Source organism: Temnothorax longispinosus, chromosome 4 (genome assembly GCF_030848805.1).
Source record: "Temnothorax longispinosus isolate EJ_2023e chromosome 4, Tlon_JGU_v1, whole genome shotgun sequence".
In the NCBI taxonomy this organism is placed as follows: domain Eukaryota; kingdom Metazoa; phylum Arthropoda; class Insecta; order Hymenoptera; family Formicidae; genus Temnothorax; species Temnothorax longispinosus.
This window is the reverse complement of record NC_092361.1, coordinates 10,509,568-10,526,722: the sequence shown is the minus strand read 5'-3', so window position 1 is coordinate 10,526,722 and position 17,155 is coordinate 10,509,568. Positions and strand designations below refer to the sequence as shown.

The following is a 17,155-nucleotide window of genomic DNA, read 5'->3' as shown; positions in this document are numbered from 1 at the left end:
GCGATATTACCAACGTAATCCCGGACGAGAGCGCGCACCGGAGGGCGGCGTCGTGGCATTACATGTCGGTGTTAAGTACTTGCGGGCAACCTCACCGATGCGATGCCTTCTCGTAGGGCTCTTCGCCGTCACCTCGTACCAAGGATCGTCGCAGGACGAAATGAATACCCGACTCGGGGCGGCTATCGCGAATCTTAAGGAAACTTTTATCGTGTTCGGCCTCGCCGACGGACGACCACCACCAGAGTGTCTCGCTAAATCCGCTCGATTGCGGAATCGATGCAGCACCCCCTTCCGTAGGGGCGCGCCGACCAATCGGGAGCGAGCTTGCAAGCTCGCGCGATATCTCAACGCAGGATCGTCGCAAGGGGATCCTTCGGGGGCGCACAACGGTCCTTCGGCGGCGTAGCGACCATTGTCCGTCCTGATGACCTTGACTTTCTTTCCAAACTTATTTTCTGTGTACTTGATGTAATCCTTGATGCATTTTGCCGCCTCTGACTTGAACCTTAGAAAATATACCTCTGTAAATCGGCTATAATCATCAATCATTGTCATTGAATACCTTTTTCCGCTTGGTGTTGCATTCTGCATGGGCCCACAAAGATCTGTGTGTATTAATTCCAGCACGGATGCTGCTCTGGTTGTTGCTTCCTTTGGTATTGGACATCTTGACATTTTCCCCTTTATGCAGCACTCGCATACTTCTCGGATTCCACAATCCTTGATTTTTAAGCCCGTCACCAGCTCCTTCATCTCCAGTTTCTGAACGTCTTCAGGATGTCGGTGTCTGAACCTCCTGTGCCAATTGTGTTGACAATCTGGCGTATGCTCGCTTTCTTTGACTGCCAATGCTCTGTGATGCACACTCATTGCATACATATTAGATGACAAATTCGCTGTGGCCACCACAATATTATTTTTAGAAATTTCGCATTTTTCGCCCTTAAACTGTACCGTATGACCAGTTTCTGTGAGCCTTTTCACCGATAATAAATTTTCTGTCAAGTCTGGGACATATAATACGTCTTTAATGCTTACCTTGACTGCTTCATTTTTCCCATTGAGGCAATATAGTTCACCTGTGCCGATTCCCAATACTTTTGCGCCTTGACCGTTGGCTAGAGCTACTTCTCGCATCCTCTTTCGCTCCAAAACCTTGAAAAAACTCTCGTTGGTCATGTGACTTGTGGCACCCGAATCGACGTACCAAGCATCCTTTTGGCTCATGGCTTCGTGAACACTGAAGCAAACCGATCCCGCTCGCTCTTCATGATCCTTTGCCTCATTGGCTTTCTTTTTCTTCTCTTTATTGGCCTTCCATTTTTTATATTTGAAACAATCTTGTTTGTAGTGTCCCAATTTTTTACAAAAGAAACACGATTTTTCAGCTTCTGTGTCTGCATTTTTCTTTTACGATGCCCTCAACGCTGAACTTGAATCCTCTGAATCCGGCACGCCTTTTCTTCTTTTGTATTCGTCCATCAATTTACTCTTGACTAACCCTAGCGTTAATTCATCCTCCGGTCTGCTTTCCAACGCGGTGATCAACGTACTGTATGTTTCGGGTAAGCTACTCAGCAGCATGGCTACGAAGAGGTGGTCCTTTATTTCCTCGCCAAGCGCCGTCAACTTGTCTACCAGATCCTGCATTGTCGTTACGTGCTCTTCCATATTTTCTGTTTCGCTCAACTTTAAATTGCAAATCTGCCTTAAGAGATACACTTTACTTGTCAGCGTCAATTTCTCGTGGTAATTCTTGAGTGATTCCCATACCTTCTTTGCTGTGGTGTCTTTACGTATGTGGATAAGCTGAGAATCCTCGACAAGCAGCCCTATAATTCCTCGCGCCTTGTCGTCCTTTTTCTGCCATGCCGCTGCAGCCGTTGCACCTGTAGGTTTTTCCTTGCTGACTTGACTCCATAACTCTTCCTTGATCAGCAACAACTCCAATTTAAATTTCCAAACGGAGTAATTATCGATAAAATAAAGTAAACGCTCGTGTGTCAAAATAAACTGTAAGAATAAAGGCCAACAATCGAGCATAGTACAGAATATAGCATTGTACAGAATTATCCGCGGCTTGCGACAAGAAACTTCCTTCCTGTCCCGTAGATTGTCTAACTGTTTACCCGCTCACGTATGGAACGACGTTACCAGACATTACACTGTTCGGTTCCAAAACTTACTACGTAGGTTAACACATACTTACCATAGGAAATTTGCTTGGCTAAAAAGACAATCTCAACTAAACCAAGCTTACACCGCCAAACCGATTGCATACTACTGGTCTAGCGATAACAACAATCCAGATCACTTACATTATGCACAAAAATTACCGGAGGGAAACAGTAACGATAACTTCGTAAAAACTTATATCGATCCCATAAATTTCACTAATAACACAAGTGATCCTTTAAGCCATACGAACGAAAAATGGTTTATAAATCTTTCAGATACGGTTATCCCTCCAGAGGTCACAAACCTTCTACAACTAGGTGGCAATTTTTGCCTTCCAATCAGTTTAAATAAAAAGAAAGCCATTCATGAATTTATAAAAGATGTGGAGGGTAATACAAAACAGTGTAACGTAAGGAATCTCACAAAGATACGAAATAACTTTATCCCACAGTTCCATCGTTTCCTACACACCACGCCACGAAAAAATATCACGAACGATAAAAATCTTGAAATGTATAAACTTTCTCAACATTTCGGTCATGAGAATCCGAACATCATTTTTACACGTGCGGATAAAGGGAATGTCACGGTGGCCATGAATACAGATTCATATATACGGAAAATGGAAGACGTTACAGGACACTAGTACGTATTCCGTTGTAAAAAAAGATCCTTCAAAAATCATAGAAAACAAATTAAACAACTTATTAAAAATATGGGTAAAGAAAGAATACATTTCCAAAAAGGAGGTATATTCTCTCCGCTCAAGTGACTCACTTCTCCCTAAAGCCTATGGTCTTCCAAAAATCCATAAGGAAAACTATCCTTATAGAATAATTGTCTCTTACGTGAACACTGCGCTGTATGGCTTTGCTAATTATTTACACAAAATCATTTCTGAAAGCATACCTAAGACTGACAGTCATATCAATAACAGTTTTGACTTATATAGCGAACTCTCAGGTAAAAAGATTTTGAGCAACGAAGTGTTAGTATCGCTGGATGTAGTTTCTCTCTTCACGAATGTTCCCATAGGTCTGGCACTTGAGAGCATTAGCAACAGATGGGTTTATATTAAAAAAAGAACGAAGGTATCCAAAAAAAAATTTATCACGGCGCGCGGGTGTAAAGAGACATATTCGTATCGCTCTCGCGGCTCGCACACGTCGAGTCAGAGCGCCGCGAGTGTCCGCAAGGATCACGTCGCAGGTGTACAGATATTCGTATCGCATTTAGTGGCTCGCACATGCCGAGTACGCACGTCGCGAACGCGCAAAGCACGTCGCGAGTGCACGGAGACATAACCTCTTGGCTCGCACACGCCGAGTACGCACGTCGCGAACGCGCAAAGCACGTCGCGAGTGCACGGAGACATAACCTCTTGGCTCGCACACGCCGAGTCCGCACGTCGCGAACGCGTAAAGCATACGTCGCGAGTGCACGGGGACATCATACATAACGCATTTCGTGGCTCGCACAGGCCGAATTCTCACCGAGATCCACGTCGAGATTTACGTCGCGAGCGTTCGTAAGAGTACACGTCGCGGGTGGTGCATCGTATATACAACGAGTAATTGAAACACCTCGAATCAACGCAAGAGGACAAAATGACAGATATAAGGAAGTTGAAGAAAAGTCGAGCGACCGTAAAGGGTCAGGTGACTCGAATCAACAATAGCATCAATGAAGATACGTCAGTATCCGAAGCAAAGGTCAAGTTAAAAAGAATCGAAGATTTTTGGGAAGCATTCCAAGAAGTACAAGCGAAGATCGACGAAGTGAAATTAAGAGAAGTCGAAGATGAAGATATAACTTGCGCGGAGCAAAAACCAACCAACCAACCATTGCATGCCCCAACTTAGGGACCCTCTCTAAATATATAGAGAGCTGGGCAAGCAGCAATATACTCTCGGTGGGTTGCCATCCCCATGACATCCGAGAGGTAGCGATCGAAATCTGACAAAACCGTCTTTGGTCCTAACCGGATTTGAACTCGGTTCTCCGGCTCACTAGACCAGCGCACATATCTCTGCGCCACGATCGCCACCCGGCGGGTTTAACGGCGTACCCGGGGTTGTATAGTGCCGGGGTCTAGCGGCAGGTCTTCGAAGATATTTACTTCGAAACGGCAACGAAGCTTCAAATTGTGATTGACAGAGCATTGGCGGAAACGCAGGCCGCTAATCAAGCGGAGGCTAATGCAGCACAAGCAGAAAATTACCACAGAAACGGAAATCAACTGAGACAAGGCGATCGACGTTTGGACGTAAAACTCCCGATATTGAAACTTCCGGAATTTAGCGGCAATTACAACAAATGGCTCTTATTCAAGGATGCATTCAAATCATTAATTCACGACAACGCCGCACTGACAGAAATCCAGAAATTCCAATACCTGCGAAGCTCCTTAACCGGCGAAGCGTTGCATGTCATCGGAGGCTTGGCAACGACTGCAGCGAATTATGGAAATGCATGGAATTTATTAGTGCAAAATTATGAGAACAAGAAGCTTCTTATTAACACGCATTTAAATCAGTTGCTTGATTTTCCAGTCATATCGAAAGACAAACCAGCTACATTGAGACAGTTGGTCGTTCACGTCAGAACGCATTTGAAGGCTCTACAAACACTCGAGCTCCCAGTAGATCAATGGGACGAGCTTCTCATACATTTATTGAAAAACAAGATGGATTTCAACACCCAGAGGACTTGGGAAGAAGAGATTAACAGAGATAAAGAAAACAGACCAACGCTGGAAGAGTTTTTGACATTTCTGAGTGAGCGATGCCGAACGCTAGAGATGCTCGATAAAAACAAAGGAAAACAAGATACATCGAAGGCTTCGGTACAGAAAAAACAAGAAAAGAAGATAGCTTTAGCGACCACCTCTCAAGAGAACTGTGCAATTTGCAACAAAACTCATCAAGTTTACAGATGCCCGGAATTTCTACAGTTATCTTGTTCGGACAGAATGAAAGAGGTGAAAGCGAAAAAGATATGCATAAACTGTTTAAGCAAGGGTCACTACGCGTCGGCTTGTAAATCTTCAACGTGCCGAAGATGCCAAAAGAAGCACAACACGTTACTGCATTCTGATCAGGAAGAGAAGCCGACAGCAGATCCAAAGTCAAACGAGGATTCCTCCAAGAAGTCAGTAGTCATGTATGGCACTCAACATGCCATCTTGCAAGACGCAGAAGAGCCATCGTGCGTGGTACTCTCTACAGCTCGAGTAACAGTCAAAGATGCCGATGGAAATCCGCAAGTGTGCCGTGTGCTTTTGGATGCAGGCTCACAATCGAATCTAATAACACAAGAATTAGTCAGCAAGCTCAAATTGAAGTGCAAAAAACAGAGTGAACTTATCAGTGGCATAAACAGATCCGAGACAAGTGTCGGTAAGACAGCTGAGGTAAAAATCAGGTCAATGTACGCAGATTATGAGGTGACAATCGAATGGCTCGTGTTGCCTACAATAACTGAAAGACTTCCACAAGTTAAGATCAACACAAAGTTAATTTGTCTACCGGACGGATTGCGTATGGCAGATCCAGAATTCCACGTACCTGGTAAGGTGGATATACTATTAGGTGCAGGACTTTTTTGGCAATTAATTTGCAAAGACTCTATTCAGCAAGCAAAGGGAATACCCAGGCTACAAAATACACTGTTAAGATGGATAGTAGAAGGGGAGCTCATCGACACAAGATTAAAAACTCCTAAAAGCTTTTGCGGGCTTGTAACAAATGCAGAGCTGAAAACGCAGTTAGAGCGGTTTTGGAATCAAGAGGAGACACAAGAAAAGCGAAATCTCACCAAGGAAGAAGCTGATTGTGAACAACAGTTCATGAAATCAGTCAAACGAGACGATACCGGCAGGTTCATCGTAGCACTTCCAAAGAAACATGACGTCGAGCTAGGCGATTCGAAGAATCAAGCGCTACGACGGTTGTATTCCCTTGAGAGGCGATTCAAGGGAAATCAAGAATTGAAGAAAGCGTATGTCCAGTTTATGGAGGATTATGAAAAACAAGGACATATGTCACTCGCAGAACAGAACTCAGAATATAAACCTGGGCAGTCATACATACTCCCGCATCAACCAGTAATTCGACCAGATAGCACGACAACAAAATTACGTGTCGTTTTCGACGCATCGGCGAAGACGACTTTGAGAACGGCCTTGAACGACAAGCTGATGGCCGGACCAAATCTTTAAAAAAATTTATTCTGCATTATTCTACGTTTTCGATCGCACCGCTATGTGATAACGGCAGACATAGCGGCTATGTTCCGACAAATACTAATATGTGAAGAGGACAGAGATTTCCAACTGATCTTTTGGAGACCGGATCCATCACTTCCAATCCTAATCTATAAGTTAAACACGGTGACATATGGCACCAAGCCCGCAACTTTTCTGGCCATGAAGAGTTTGGAACAATTGGCAAAAGAAGAGAAAGAGAAGTTTCCAGAAGCAGCAATGGTCCTATTAGAAGATTCCTATATGGACGACGTCATAACTGGTAAAGATACAATAGAAAAAGCCAAAGCTTTACAGCAGAAGTTATCTCAGTTACTTCAAAGTGGACAGTTTCACCTGAGAAAATGGCGTTCAAATGATCAACGGATACTGGAGCATCTGTCAGACTCCTGTGATAGCCTTTTGAGAATAGACAAAGAAGGAGCTATGAAGACATTAGGCCTTCTTTGGGATGCAAAGTTGGATACACTACAGTACAATGTGACGATCGAAGAAACTTCAAAGGTTACGAAGCGTCTGGTGCTGTCAAAAATAGCTCAGATATACGACCCACTCGGCTTACTAGGACCCGTGGTCATCGTTGCTAAGTGCATCATGCAATCTATGTGGCAGATAAAGATAGGATGGGATGAAATCCTTCCTACAGAACTACAGGCAACATGGAATGAGTACTATCGATCGCTGCCGCAAATCAACGACGAGAAGATTCCGAGGAATGTCAACCCAGGAAATGTGAGCGGCAAATTCAATCTAGTCGGTTTCGGAGATGCGTCAGAGAAAGCTTATGGGGCATCTCTCTATGCGGTTTATCAAAACTCAGCTGGAAAGATGGAATCAAATCTAATCTGTTCGAAGAGTAGGGTTGCACCCCTAAAAACAATCACGTTACCACGACTGGAACTCAACGCAGCACTTCTACTGGTAAAGCTGTGTGATAAAGCAAGGGAAGCTTACGGTAAGAAGATTCAAAATATAGACTTGATGAGTGACTCGACTGTCGTTCTCAGCTGGATAGCCGAATCCCCAAATATCAGGAAGACCTATGTAGCAAACAGAATCTCTAAGATTCAGAACCTATCACATGGCGTGACATGGCGTTACGTCCCTTCCAAGGAGAATCCTGCCGACCTGCTCTCCAGAGGAATAACGGTGGAGATGTGGAAAGACAGCCAGTTATGGTGGCACGGGCCTCGATGGCTCACTACGTCGTGAGACAGGTTAGTTTTACCCTACTGATGACTAGTCATTGCGATAGTAATCCTGCTCAGTACGAGAGGAACCGCAGGTTCGGACATTTGGTTCACGCACTCGGTCGAGCGGCCGGTGGTGCGAAGCTACCATCCGTGGGATTATGCCTGAACGCCTCTAAGGCCGTATCCTCTCTAGTCAAAGGTGGCAATGATATCTCTAGGAGTCTCGTGAGTCGAAAGGCTCAAAACAATGTGACACACTTACTAGGCGGCCGGTCCCCTCGCGGGCCGGTCGTCGCACGAGCCCGGTTTGCCGTACGGCGCCTCTGCCCGTCGTCGGGATCTCACCGCTTACGACGGCACGGCGTCTAACGGTCGAACATGAGTTTCGCGAGTTCGATGTCGAGACTCGGAATCGTCTGTAGACGACTTACGAATGTATACGACTTACGACTGGTCAATGGCCTCAACTACAAGAGATTAAGCTTGATACTTCCGAAATGAAGAAGACAACGTTGATCGCTACAAAGAACATAAAGTACGACATTCTAAGAAGATTTTCCGAGTATGAAAAACTTCAACGTATAATCGCATACTGGCTACGCTTCAAGGCTAATTTATTAGGAGAAAAAAGGAGTGGTCCTTTGATGCCAGAAGAGCTGGAGCACGCAGAGATCAACATACTGAAGATGGTGCAGTGCGAGGTATTTCTGAAAGAGATACATGCTTTTGAAAGGGAGCAATCAGTATCTAGAGATAGTAGCCTATCGTCACTCAGTCCCTTTCTGGATAAGGAGAGAATCATAAGGGTAGGTGGAAGGCTGTCCCGAGTTGACATCACCGAGACTCAGAAGCATCAGGCATTGTTACCTGCTAAACACCATGTAACAACAATAATCATGAGGGAAGAACATATTCGACTTCACCACTGTGGACCGGAGCAGTTGCTCTACTCAATACGACAAAGGTATTGGCCGCTGAGCGGAAGACGAGAAGCTAGAAAAATAACGAGAAGCTGCATAAGATGTTTCCGAACCAGACCGAAGCCGCCAGAAGTTTTAATGAGAGATCTTCCTGGTGATCGGGTCCGTCATGCCGTGAGACCGTTCACGAATGTAGGCGTGGACTATGCGGGACCACTACAGGTACGAGAGAGCCGCAGACGTGGAAGGATTCACGTCGCTAAAGCTTGGGTTGCTGTTTTTACATGTTTCGCAACTAAAGCAGTGCATTTAGAGCTGGTAACAGAGTTGACAACTGAGTCATTCTTAGCCGCTTTAAGAAGATTTGTAGCGAGAAGAGGTATCTGCTCCAAGATTATGTCCGACAATGGTACCAACTTTGTCGGAGCAGCGAGAAAATTAGCAGAGGTGTACCAATTTCTTCAGAAGGAACAACAAGAGATAAGCAATCATTTGGCTCGTCAGAAGATAGAGTGGAGATTTATTCCTCCGCGATCTCCACATTTTGGGGGTCTTTGGGAGGCTGCTGTTAAAGCAACCAAGCGGCACCTCTATACTGTAACGAAGGATCTAATCTGGACCTTCGAAGAATATTATACCTTACTCGTGGAGATAGAAGCAATCCTAAATTCTAGACCGCTTACTCCTTTATCCAGCGATCCAAATGACCTAATGGCATTAACTCCTTCCCATTTCCTCGTAGGAGACCCTTTATTACTTCCAGCAGAGTATAACTATCAAGACGTCGCTGACAACAAGCTGTCCCGATGGCAGCATATACAAAAACTACGCCAGCACTTCTGGAAGCGTTGGCAGGAGGATAACTTGAACGAGCTGCAAAAGCGCCATAAGTGGCGTGCGAGAGGAAGGGATCTAGAAATCGGCGCACTAGTCCTTCTAAGGGAGGACAACGTATCCCCGCTTCAGTGGATCCTGGGGCGAGTGAAGGAAGTCCATCCTGGTGGAGACAACGTAGTTAGAGTGGCGACGATCAGAACTGCCACTGGATTGCATAAGAGAGCCGTTAAAAAGCTCTGTCCACTTCCTTCAGAAGAAGAAGACTGTTAAACTTAGATTTAGTTATGCAACTTGTTTATTCGAGATTAATTTAGATATATTATAAAAGGTTACTTTACAGCTGGTGCGATGAATATACTTATATTAATATTGTATTCTTAAGTCGTTTTTCAGTTTCAAATGATAATACAAGTTAGTATTGAAAGATGTTCTTTCAAGGGGGGCGGGATGTAAACGATCCTTTACCTTCAGTCTGATTCGTAAGTGTTCGGTAGTTTACGTTGGTAGCGCGAGCGGCGTGAGCGGCTCAGTCAGTTAGTTGAGAGCAATGGAGAACAGGGAGAAGTAACGAAATAAAGGCTCCGTGAACATTCGTAAAATTTTCGTGTGCTTTATCCCCAACGTAACAGTGCTTGACAAATTGTTTAATGGAAAACTTAAAAACAATGGAAACAATAATACAATAGATTTGAGCGATGATAGAAAATTTATAGTAATTCTGTTCGTCAACAACATATCTGAAAAAGCAACATTACTATTCAATAAAAGGGAACACATAATAGGCTATAGATGCCTTAACAAAATGAATAGCATAATTAAAGCACAAAAGGACAAAAACTCACTAGCCATCAATAGTAACGTTGTTTGTAAGATTGCATGTAAGGATTGCGAGGCCTCCTATGTAGGACAGACAAAGCGGCAATTAAAAACTAGAATGAGCGAACATAAAAATAACATAAAAATGGACCCATCCAGACACTCGGTCATTTCCAAACATATTAAGGAATTTAACCATTCCTTCGATTGGGATAACGTTAAAATAATGGATACGGAACCTAACTATTATAAAAGACTCATCTCAGAAATGTTACATATCAAAGAACAAAAGAAAGGCATTAATTTGAACAAGGACACAGAGTATCTGGATGAGTCATATTACAGTATTCTCAGCGAACTCACCGACATCTAACTATTTATTATTTCAAAGACTTACCTTGTTGTTAACCTACGGAGCGTGCTTGCCATTAGTATTTGAGACAGAAAGGAGAAAACATCGACCGTGAGAGCGCGAAACATCGGGCCACGACATAATTCTGTAATTTGTAAGTCCATATGGAGAATTTTTAAACCACATAAGCATCCTCCCATTATCGAGACATCAAATTTCAGAACGTAGTTTAAACTTGACCACACCGTTGTCGGACTTAAGATTAAACGCCTTTTAACAACTGACTTGGTTCGTTTTCGCCAATCAACGAAGAATAATCATGGATTTACCTCGGACTACTGACTTGCGAATTTACGTATATACAATTTTACATTGCACAATTGACTGTACAGAAATCTATATACATATATACAATTTTATATTTTACCATTAAAATGCTCTCATGTAAGATGTGACTCCGGATGACTTTGTTATTTCCATCGAATTTGTTTCCTTTTACCGTTTACGGGTTTACTGATTATTGCGCGACTTTATGTAATTTTTTAATTTGTATCGGCTGAAGAAGACCCTGTGCGGTCGAAACGTCCCGTTCTACACATACTTATGTTTAATAAACAAACTTTAATTTGACATCCACGTCTATGCTCGATTGTTGGCCTTTATTCTTACAGGAGTAATTATCGGGGAGGGGAGGGGGTTTTGGATTTCCCTCGGGTGAGGGAGAATAGGTACCTTTTGTCTGTTGACAACCTGGCACAAACAATGTAAACCGTTCCTGTTAGGAATATAGGAAAAATGCTACAAGCATGCTATATAATTCTGCCTGTTCCCTTAAGGAACTTAAAAACAATATAAAGCAAGTTCCAATTTTTGTTCTTAATCATGCTATATATATATATCTATTTTCGCGAGGTAACCCGCGGCTCTGAGATCCTCGTCCAATTTGATCCTAAGATCATCATATTTGTGGCACTGCAACAAAACATGTCTTAAGTCCTCACGTTCATATCCACAATCGCATCGCTGAGTATCGACATAATTCTTCCTAAATAACAACGCGCCCAAATTGTAGTGGTTCGCTCTAATCCTGTTGGTGAGGGTCACAAAATATCTTTCTGCGTTTATCTTGCTGAACCATGGCTTGCGAGCCTTTTCATCGTAAAATTTAGTAAAATAAAAGATTCCCTTGTAAGCGGAGTCCCGCTTTATAGAAGCTTGAGTGGCCTGCCAAGTTTCTTCTCTTGCAATCATCATAAGGTCCCCAACCGGAACCTTAATGCTCGCATCCGGAGGCTCCTGTGCAGCCTCTCTGGCCAAACTATCCGCTAGCTCATTCCCAGCAATACCGACGTGGGAAGGGATCCAGACAAGTATGATCTTCATGTTTAACTTCCTCTCGAGAGAATAAATAAGCAGCCTAGTTTCTACCGCATATTTATTCTTATGCACTGATAGGAGATTATTTCGGATAGCAGAAAGGGCAGACTTGCAGTCCGACATGATAACAATATGATTGTTTCTTTCTCTCGCGTCACTTTCATGAGTTTCAACGAGGCATTAATAGCAAAACTCTCCGCGGTGAACGATGAGCACATTTTAGACATACTGATCTTGTACGCAATATCCTGTCCTTCAATAACAACGCTCGCGCCCGTAGCAATCCACTCGGGATTATACGAACCATCCGTGAATATAATCTCCGCCTTGCTGTTCAACTGATATTTCGTGATAATGTCCTTTATCATATTTTCGTCAGAGTATTTATTATCTGATTTCCTAATCAGTCCAATGGAGAAGTCAACCGTGGGGACAAAAGTGTGTGCCCCAAACTCGCCCCGAAATATTACGTTTTTCCGAAGGGCCAATGAGAGGCCTAGAAGGAGCACACCTCTTCCAGACTCTAGACATCAGGGACATCACATATGTGGGTTGACGAAAACGCACACGAACCTCGCTGTCATAGGCTCTCTGCATTCTATCGCATAGTCCATCCAAGTTATGAGCGATGGCTTTGTATACAACGTTCCTGGCCAGCATCTCCGCTCGATCACAAAGCTTTCTGACCTTCGCTTCCGCAACAATAACATTGTTCGGGGTGCTGTTTCGGTAACCCAACGCAGTCCTGATGCCCTTATATTGTGTTCTTTCGAGTTTTAGAATAGAACTGGCGTCCCTAGGATGATACACAAAACTCCCATAATCTGTAATCGAGCGTACAAGACTTTTGTAAAGCATTAACGCAGTGTTGACCTCCAGTCCTTTTGAAATTCTGCTTAAATAGCATATAACGGCGTTCGCTCTGTCAACCTTACCTCTCACCTCTCGGATTTGGTGTGCAAATTTTAACCCGTTATCGATCCATATTCCCATAAATTTTGATTCCTCACTATTGAAGACCTCGCAGTTCTGAATGGATATACTCTGGGACTTATTGTATAGGCCGTACTTATTGTTCAACGAGGACCGTCTTCTGTGGCTCCAAGTCCAAACCAATATTGCGCAATCTTTCTGCGACCAAATTAATCGCGCGCTGGAGCAATTCTCGGTTACGTTGTCTATTCGGTCCACATACATATAACCCAATGTCATCGGCAAACTCACACGAGTATGCACCCTCAGGTAGACCAGAACACAATCCCCTCGTGTAGAGCGAGTACAAAGCCGGACTCAGAACAGCGCCCTGCGGGAGTCCCACATAAACAAGACGTTCCACGAATTCCTGTGAATTAACGATAAAACGAACGAGTCTCCGGTATAGCCATTTACAAATGAACCTGACTATACCCGTGGGACAATCGAGCGCAACCAAAGTCTCAATCATTGTGCGAAAGTCCACGTTATTGTATGCAGATGACACGTCGAGAAACGCAGCAAGCGTGTACTCACCCAAACACAAGGAAGCACGGATGTCCGATACTATCTTAACCAAATTGTCCGAACAGGATCTACCTCTGCGGAATCCGTTCTGGGATGGACTATATTTGTTTTCGCTCTCCGCCCACCATGTGAGGCGCTCATTAATCATGCGTTCACATAACTTTCCCACGCATGAGGACAACGATATCGGGCGGACTTTCTCCTTGCCAGGCTTGTCGATAAATACGACTTGATAGTGCAGCCATTCCTCGGGAAATAAATCCGAATGCCATATACAATTAAAAAGCGCCAGCAAGCAAGTAAGGGCTGACTCGGGAAGCTCCTTAATCATCCTATACTCAATGCCATCAAGGCCCGGAGCAGAGTCTTTCTTGATCATTGAGATAGCTCTATCGAATTCCGGTCTCTGGAACGGGGAGCTCAGTGAAGAATCATCCTGATAAATATTAGGCAAGGGTGATGGATCCGCCCCGACAAAAGGAGGGGCAAGCTTGTCGATCGATTCTTTAATTACCTCTTCTCTATTCTTGGTACTCCAGCAGTTCCAACGGACATTATTCTTGGCATTTTTGAGAATTCTAATGGTTTTCCACACATAAGATAGACTGGTAAAGCGATTAATACCCGCGCAGAACTTTTCAAAGCAATCTTTTTTTTTAAGAGCAATGGTCTTCTTAACCATCGCACACATGCGTTTATAGTTCACCCATGAGTTAATAGTCTTACTCCGTTTAAACGTAGAGAATGCCTTTTTCCTGTCCCGGATGGCCCTGTCGCAATCCACATCCCACCACCTATGCTGAGCCCTACGTTTAGACGCACCGGTATCGGGGGGCTTTGGATTCTTCTTTCTGCCTGATGCAAGGTCAACCGATGTTCTCAGAACATCTACAAATTTTTTATAATATGTGTCTGTGTCCCCGGAGAAAGTGTCTATATGCGGCAGTAGCTCCATCTTAACCTTATCATCAACGAGTCTGTGAAACAACAGCCAATCTGTTTTCTTTGATGAGATTCTGTTGGTAATCTTTCTATAAAGTATGACTATCTAAATCTAATCACTATCTAAATTGAAAACAATTGGGAAGTGATCACTATCCTACGTCTCTTCCAGTTGTGCGTACTCAATCCTGTCCATGATACCAGCCGTGCTGAACGCTAGGTCAATATTGGAATCCCGCTGTCCTCGAAGGCCAACCCTTGATTTAGTGTCCGTATTAACGCAGAAGAAACCCATATCCAGCATCGTATCGTGCAGTGCCTCACCATTCTGAGAAGTGAGATCACAGTTTCAGGCGGAATTGTGGGCGTTAAAATCGCCCAGTATAATCGAGTCCGTAGCATTAGAGACTCGGCCTGCCAACCATCTAACATTAGGCACTGTGACGGCCTCGCGTGGATGTCTGTACACCGCCAGAATATTGTAGTTGCTCTCCAGGTTTCTGGTTTTAATACCAACAATGTCAAACCCGAAAGGAGCATTTTCCGGGAATGGAAGGATGTCAAATTCGATGCCCCTTCGAACTGAAATCGATGCGCCACCGCTATTCAGCAGATTTTTACTCTGTACTGTTTTATAGCCTGAAAAATATATTCGATTATTCTCTGTACGTCTAGTCTCGGTCAGAATAACAATATCATAATCCATAACTCGTTTGGTTAATTCATTTGCACTGGTCCCATATCCTCGAAAATTCCACAATAAGAGACTGAAGGCTATGACGAGGCGAGAGGCCTAGACCTCTCGTCGTTACTACCTTCAGACCGATCACCTATTTCATGAGATTCTTTTGCATTAAAAAACACATTCAAAGGGAGCTTACCCCTATCACCCAGACGATCCATCAACTCCCGGAATTGAAGGAATATAGGCCATATATCCCTCATTCCTCTCATAAAGTCTTGCGACACCTGTGATGTAACACCCTCCGACGGAGTCTCCCCCGTCGCCCGAGCCGTAATAGATTTTGACCAGGCGGCTCCGTTTCTGGCCGAAGCTAACATAATACCCTGCTTTTCCTTATTAATTTCTCCCGCACGTAAATCGAATTGCTTATAATACTCTTGACTAGATCTATCCGGAGGATCCCGGTGCTTCCTGCGATCGGAATCCGTCGAGCGTCTAACGGTCTCCGCGGGACGGGACGCAGTCGCCTCTGCAGCACGCTGATTATCCTGCTTCTGATTCTCGTTATGGGACCTGCGAGCCGTCTCCGCATATGACGCCGCCCTCGGGTGAGGTAACCTCGGCCAAAGTCCCACATCCGTTCGAGACTCAGTCGAAGGGGCAGGAGGGCGATCATTCCCCTCCACAATACGTCTAGCGCTGAAAAAAGATACGTTTTTTTGAGCCATTACAATATTAATTTTCTTATTCCTTTCAAAGACTGGACAGTTTCTGAAAATAGATTTATGAGGGCCGCCACAGTTGCGGCACTTGGTGAGCCTCTCGCATTGACCGTGCAATTTTTCTCCGCATACCATGCAATAAGTTTCACTTTTACAAGATATTTTTGTGTGGCCAAACCTGTAGCAATTAAAGCACTGCTTGGTCTGCGGTACAAATGCCCTAACCTTCAAGCCCACGTTATCGTTGAAGTCTTTAGGTCTCTAATGCCAACACCTTTAAAGGTAACGATTATATTATCAGTTTCCGATAGAATAGTTTTCTTTTCCGTGTTATCCCATTTGCGTCGGTACATTCGTTCTACTCCGATAATACCCGATCTATCCTGTATTACCGACCACAACTCCCTGATGGAAGAGGGCCAATCCGCAATAACTCCCCTATTTATCATGGAACGTTGCTCCACAAAGGCTCTTAATTTATTCGGGATTTTTTCTATTGCTTCCAAAGCCATGTTGGCCTCCAAATAATCAAGGAATTCCGCCTCAGCAGTAAAGTGATTTAGCATCTCGACGGAGGTCGGGCAGATCCGAATATTCGTCAGGCACATCCATATTTTTATTAAGTTTTTCCCCTTTCTTGCAGTAGTTTGGTCAGGAGGCAATTTAATGGTAATCTTCGCTTTCCCGAGAAAACTGTTGTCGTATCTAGTAACCGAAGGACGTGGCTGTTGTTGTGTACTTTTCTTTAGGTTGCCTCATGAATAGTATATATCTCTCTATCCTCTTTAATAACATTTGTCACTGCCGATTCACGTGATCGGGCGTCGCGAACGTTCTCCTTGCTACTGGAATCAATATGCGTAGATACGGAGTCGTCATCATTCTTAGAACTATTTACCGCGGCAACTTTCTTTATCAAAAATTCGCTAGCGCGGGTGTCAGGATTATATTCTATCTTATTCTCGTCTATCTCCATATCGTCACCTACAGATTCCTTACGGTGTAGGGGGATACCTTTTCCTTTTTTAACCTTCTCGCCCCTCTGCCCGTCGGGAAGTGAATTCCTTCGTTGGCTCGTGGTTTGCTCCTCGACGTCCATCTCAGAGTCTCCTTCCATGAGTTTCTGACAGACCGTGTCGAATTGTTGTTCCGTAACATCGATTCTCTTTCGTTTATACGTATTTCCGGATGTCTCGTCTTCGGGAGCTCGCGGTTACCGGGCTTCGACAAAGGATCTAAAAGATCCGCCATGCAGACACTTCTCGAAATATCGAAAAGCTTTTTAACGGCTCCCCCTCCGAGAGGGGAGCGTAGAAGCAACAAACAAAATAAGCGGTCTCAAAGAGAAAGACGGTCAGGCACTATA

The 17,155-nt window shown here is 44.1% G+C and overlaps 1 protein-coding gene across 1 annotated transcript in view; it reads left to right on the top strand.

Annotated features, from left to right (window-relative positions):
• LOC139811405 (odorant receptor 4) overlaps positions 1-17,155 on the top strand; it is a 129,140-nt gene that overhangs the window by 94,322 nt on the left and 17,663 nt on the right. The gene's annotated exons all lie outside the window — the stretch shown is intronic.